The sequence below is a fragment of the Micrasema longulum genome, unplaced genomic scaffold (assembly GCF_059751315.1).
Source record: "Micrasema longulum isolate JH-2025_06_02 unplaced genomic scaffold, ASM5975131v1 h1tg000377l, whole genome shotgun sequence".
In the NCBI taxonomy this organism is placed as follows: Eukaryota; Metazoa; Arthropoda; class Insecta; order Trichoptera; family Brachycentridae; genus Micrasema; species Micrasema longulum.
In genome coordinates this window covers 77,477-84,023 of record NW_028277578.1, presented here as the reverse complement: position 1 = coordinate 84,023, position 6,547 = coordinate 77,477, and positions in this window count along the sequence as shown.

Sequence of the window (6,547 nt, the reverse complement as noted above, 5' to 3'; positions counted from 1 at the left end):
GAATTAAGAGTAGTCCATAAGGAGCATAGAATCATATTTGAATACACCGGACTGTGTCTAATTATCCCCCCACTATGCCCCACTTTCACCGGCGCATTCGTGATGTCACCGCGTAATGTCGCACGATGGGAAAAAAAATCATAACACAAATGTAAGGTAAAAAAAATCAATCTGTTAATTTCTCTAAAATTTTATTGTGCACGTGGAAATATTGATTGACACAACAGAGTAAATAAGTAAAGGTCATTTAATAAGAGTAATTGAATAATTGAACTTTAAACTTAAAATTTAATACCATTATAATTTTACATAAAACGAATATTTTTATATCATGTTAAATAATATTTAATGTTTTTAAGATAATTTCGGTCAAATGTCCACCACAGAGTTGTTTAATCTGAGGTCCAATTTTCATTATTTATCCTATTAGATGAGCAAAGTAGGGTAAAAAAAAATACTACCCTGGCAACACTAACGAAATGTCAATTTTGTTTATTCGACAATCTGACAGATGAAAAAATAATTCAATTTTTAAGTAATGCATTTGCTACTTAAACATTCGTTTGCTAATTACACGTGAAATGTGATAACATCCTGTTTCTTTAAAATCCTAGCATCCCAGGGGTGCAATTATAAATCTTCTCTAACCCCTAGAAAGTGGTAAATTTGGGGATATTTATTTTTTGCAGGTGGCAAATTTTTGCTTCACATAATGGCCACACTGATGATTAAACGCCAAAAAATATTAACACGTGAAATCAAACATGATAATTTTCATTCCAAACTCCAAACATTATTGATACCTTAAGCATTGCCCAAAACACTTAACGATGTTGAATTGACCAAACCGTATTAATTTTATTTCCGTTTTTGAAGTAGTTATATACACCATTTGACTTTTTTTTCCTTTATTAGGGCCTTCTACCAAAACTTGATAACATCGGCCAAAAACAAGTTACATGAATAAACATAAGAACAACATAAACACTTGACTTACTTGAAATAAAGTTATAAAACAATTGCATTTAAAGCGTATTCCGTATTACCATAAAGAAAAAAACCTTAAATTTGTCAGAGGTTTCCAAGTTATAGAGATGTATATTATGAACAATATATCCGCTGGTCAAAGTCACCTTACGATTCAAATGTCGCCTTATTTTACTATAGCACTGGCTTCAAGGTTGGCGAGAGAGAGGGAAAAAGCATAGACTAAAATACGGGATGTTTTAATTTCTATAAATGGTATTACCAACATTAATATAAATGCATGGTTCGTGGTGAACTGTCAGGTGGATTGGTATGATTTGATTTATTACCAACCGAACAATATAGCTTTTCTGGAACATCGAATATTATAAACGGAATTTATGAATGAAAGTATTGATTATTAGGAGCTTAATAAACACTAAAAGAGTTTTTGAAAAATCCTTTATATGTACAGTATGTTAAATCCGATATTCCTCCAGAGTGATAATATCCTATAGCGCTTGCGCCTTGCAAATGCGCATGCGCCCTGCGCTGAAAATGTTGTATGCAAGTCCAAACCATAGTTTATGGTCCAATTGAGTAGTGATGAATAATCGATTGTCTACCTACACCAGTTTGGAATGTTCAAAATTCCAAATATTTTTAATTGATTTAAAATAAGGTACTTATCCAGATGAGTTTAAAATAGCAAGAATCACTCAATATACCTATAAAAGAGGTGCTAAAACCGATCAAAGTAATTACAGACCAATTGCAAATTTAACCGTTTTTAACAAAATATTTTTAAAAAACAATCAAAATAAATTAATGGATCATATAAAAAATGTCAATACCAACACGGCTTTCAGGAAAAAAAAGGAATCGGAACCGCCCTAGTAAATTTAATAAATTGCATACAAACAAATATGGATACTAGACTTCCAATCACAGGAGTAATTTTAAATTTTTAAAAAGCCTTCGATAGTGCATGTTGAGACCATGATGAAACAATTCAATGATGTCGGAGTAAAATTTCAAGAATTTTAACTACTAAAATCAAACTCAACGAATCGGAAGCAGTTCACATATGTAAATGTTAATGAAAAAAGGTCAATTACAAACACTTAGTTTTGGAGTATCACAAGGATCTATTTTGGGTCCACTATAATGACTTATCACTTTACAATTTTAAAGGAAAAATTCATTTGTAAGCCGATGACATTGGATAATTCTAAAAAAAATCAAACTGACGTATCAACAAACAATGACATAAACAAAGACCTAGTAACTATTTTGACTAAATGGACAAACTCAAACATACTTACACTTAATGAAAAAAATGCGATTCATTTTTAATCTAGATTTTTTTTTCATAAAATAGATGCTTACATAAACGATCTACGACTTATTAAAAATGAAAATGTAAAATATTAAAGACTAAAAATTAACATGGACTACTAACATCAATAATGTAATTAGCGAAATAGTAACTTTATCGAGAATTTTTACAAAAATCAAAAACTTTTTTAAAAAACGAAAAAAATCTTTTGTATGAAGCCTATGTTAAATATTATATATGTTATACGCAACAAATATGGGGAACAGGAAACCAAAATAACAAAAACAGACTACAACGACATCAAATTAAATATTGAAGCTAGTATATGACCTGCTTAATCTAACAACAACTAAGTAACTCTTTTAAAAAAACTAAAAACTTTTTCAACTAGAATCTTTAAAATTTATTCATAAGTTAGCCACTAATATAATTATTGACAAAGAACTAAAACTTGAAAATAATTGCAATTAATATGGACATAATACAAGAATATCAAAACTATATCACATACAACATTCCAAAACGAGACAAGGAAAATAGAGACTAATAAACTAGGAACTAAAATAATATAATAAACTACCAAACAAAACTTAACAAAAGACACACACAAACTTTTCAAAAGATGTCATTATTATCAACATGGGAGTTTGAATAAAAAAATATATTTAATTTTTGTAAAATGAATGTAATGGTGATAAACGGCGATAAATCAGACATTTGTAACTATCGCTTAATATGTATTTTATCGCGTTTTAGTAAAAAAAAAAATCCATAACGTATCCATATATCTACACTGTCAATAAAAACAAGTACTTAGCTCCCAACAACATGGCTTTGTGAGTAAAAAACAACTACCACAAACTTACTAAAATATAAGGACTTTTTGCATAGCACTGTAGGTTCCAGGACAAGTTGACGTGATTTATACCGACTATAGCAAGGCGTTTGATAAAGTTAATTATCACATTCTCAAAATAAAACTTGAAAATATTGGTACACATGGTGACCTGTTGCGTTGGATTTAGTCATATATATCAAAAAGATGTCAAGGGGTAATGGTTAGAGGTTATAAGTTGCTGCCCTACTCTTCAACTTTCGGAGTTCCCCAAGGGTCTCATCTAGGACCATTGTTATTTCTAATTTTTATTAACGACCTGCCAAATAAATTAAAATGTATGTCTTTCTTGTACACTGATGACCTTAAAATATATTTTAAAAAAACTGATGAAATAGAGGTTGAATAGAGAGAAAACATTTTCTAGAAGGAAATATGGAAGTCTAGGCATTAACAGGGCTTATGAAGGATGTCATTGGATGGTTTAAGTGGCCACTTTGCGCACTGGAAATCCAGCCTATCTACGAACATTTGAACATACTCAAAACGTTGTTAAAAAAACTATTTGGTAAAAGAAAAAGTATGATTTTCAAAAATTGATTTCAGGCTTTGCTTGAATCAAATTGGTTCAGCCGGATAAATCTCACCCACATGACAAAAGTTTTAGCTCTTTTACTTCACAAAAGTCAACAGATGGAAGAGTTGAGGAAATGTGTATATTTAAACATATGCAGAATGGTGAATGTTACACAGTGTGTGTGTAAAGTGGCCACTTAAAGCAGCCAATGACCGGCTATAAACCCTGTAAATGCCTAGACTTCCATATTCTCTTCTCAAAAATGTTTTCCTTCTCTGTTGCGACAAATTTAGATTAGAATAATTCGCTGGGGAGAAAGTTCAGCCTGTCTACAAACATCTAAACATACTCAAAACATTGATTGCTAGTATGACTAAACCTTAAATGGTAGGTGGTGATATCTTTAAATAATATACTAGGTGTTATCATATTCCAAGAAAAACAAATCAATTTAATTAAAACGAATTATGTTTTTAACTTGGTGGACTTTTGTTGATGCTGTTGTCGAATTATCATTAGCTAAAACTACATATTTTTTAGTTATTTTATGAAGACTGTCAATAATAATCAGTTATATAAATAACCGAAAAAAATTAGCTACATGAATAATCGAACTATAACCGATTATTCGCAACACTCCTTTCTACTCCAAGATAGATTTTCGGTTTCGAGGCTGTTCCTAGGGGGGTGGCACTCAACCCTATCTTGTTTCCCTGGACCTACCTATCCTTCTTACAATCAAGCACAAATTTTCTCTTTCACTCTTACAAGTGCGAGGAGATAAGAATATAAAAGTTGAATAAAGTAAGAAAAGAATGACGTTAACGTGAAGTACAATCTTAATAATTGTGGCCGAATGAATGGGACAAAACAACATTATTTTGTCTTATTCTAACTGATTCTACCTGCTCCGATAACTACGTCATCGTCATCATAGACTACAGATATATCTAGACAAGAAACTCAGTCCACTTATCTAAGCATCAGTCGATCACAGCGCCCACTAGTGAACCGCGCCTTAAAGCTTAACGACGCCGATGGCGCGAAAATTCGTATTACTGCCTTGCATTATAGGCTGATATTGTACACTTTGAATATAAAATTACTTTTTTAAAATACAAGTACACAATTTACTTTTTCTATCGTCCATTTAAAAAATAAATTTTAAATTAAGATTGCACAATAAATTTATCATGGTAAAATGGAATAGGAATACAAAAATAAAAAATGATGAATTTTCAATAGTTTTATTTTACTCTTAAAATAAATCTCTCGATTCTATCAGATGCGCTAGAAAGAATCGAAAAAGAAAACTGACACTCCTAAAATTTAGTGGTTAGTATATTCGATTTAAAAAAATAATAATTTAGTGTTATTCAAACATTTCAGTGATCAATTCTTGACTGAAAAAAAAAATCGTGCAGATCAAGAGCCATGGCATCAACAATTACCATTCTGAAACAAATTAATATTACATACTAATGGTGGATAATTTATTTTATTTCACATTGGCATTTCTAAGCTGCTTCCGAGGACTGAAACGGGAAAGAAACACTTATAAGGCTACGAATGATTGAAATGAAGTGATAAAATGGTAGGTAAGAAAAAAAGAATATGCATGTGTCTGCTCTATTGTCTGCGCTTTTTAAGTTTTTTTATTAAAACAACCTCTACCTTGTAATTTGAGCGGATCAACAATGCGAGATTCTAATTTTTTTCGCCCAACTAATAGAAATTTAATTTGTTTACACCAAGAAAAAATATATAACCGTTATACTAAATCAACAATAAAATCAAAATATGGTGGTGTCTATGTGCTGGGCAAGATAAACACAAAAAAACCGGAGAGTCAAGTACTCATCCCAGTTGAATTCAGAGCTGTGCCTGAATTCGGACCTTTCTTTTTTTTCCAATTCATCGAAGTTTGGTTTCAGTATTAAATATACTTCACGCTATGCTGCTAACTTCAAAAATTTGTCTTCGAAATTGTCTTCGGTCTTATCCCACAGAACAGGGCTCTCGCGTAAAAGCGTAATTAAAGTGTGTGCATTTATATCCATGCTTCACGTCTACCTTTATCATAATGCGAAGTAAAAAGCCGAAATGACACGAGAGGAACACGGGTGGGGCGAGCCGAGCGGGGGACATAGATACCGGAGCAAACTTGTTCACATTACTCCGGTCCGGGTGTTCTGCCAGCGCTTCGCCACTCCTTCGCTTTTTCACTACAAAATGCTCGGTAAAAATGCCAAGCTCGGTGTTTTTGCCGGATCCGGCATAATGTGAATAGCTTCATATAAATTGTACAGCCACTAGCTCTTCCGTTATTTTTACCGGTCCAGCATAATGGGAACCTGGCCTTAAGATAAAATGCGTCTAGAATGAATCTAGTGTCATCGCGTTCTCCTGGCGCCAATTGTGAGGCCGTTACGGCTATTGCTATTTTTACAAATGTTGCGGATTTTATTTATTCTGCTACTGCTACTCACCCAGGAACAAATAACATGATACCCAATAATTAGTCATTCCAAATTTAGCTGAAGAATTTGTCAACATTAGATTAAGTGTTTATTTTAATCCTTTAAACATTGATAACCAACTATGTTGCTGGTTTTTTGCTCAAAAAAATTATGAACAGTATTGTAAATTGTCCATTTCGGAAAAAAATCCTGTTTGGGCAACCCTTTGGATCTCATGAGTTCCTATATACTATCAAAAAAATATACCTCATCTATATGATGATGATGATGATGACTTTTCGTACGTCGATTTTCAAATAATTAGTAAAAAGTTAGTGTAAATACCACTTTTCCGCTATTTTGATAAAATG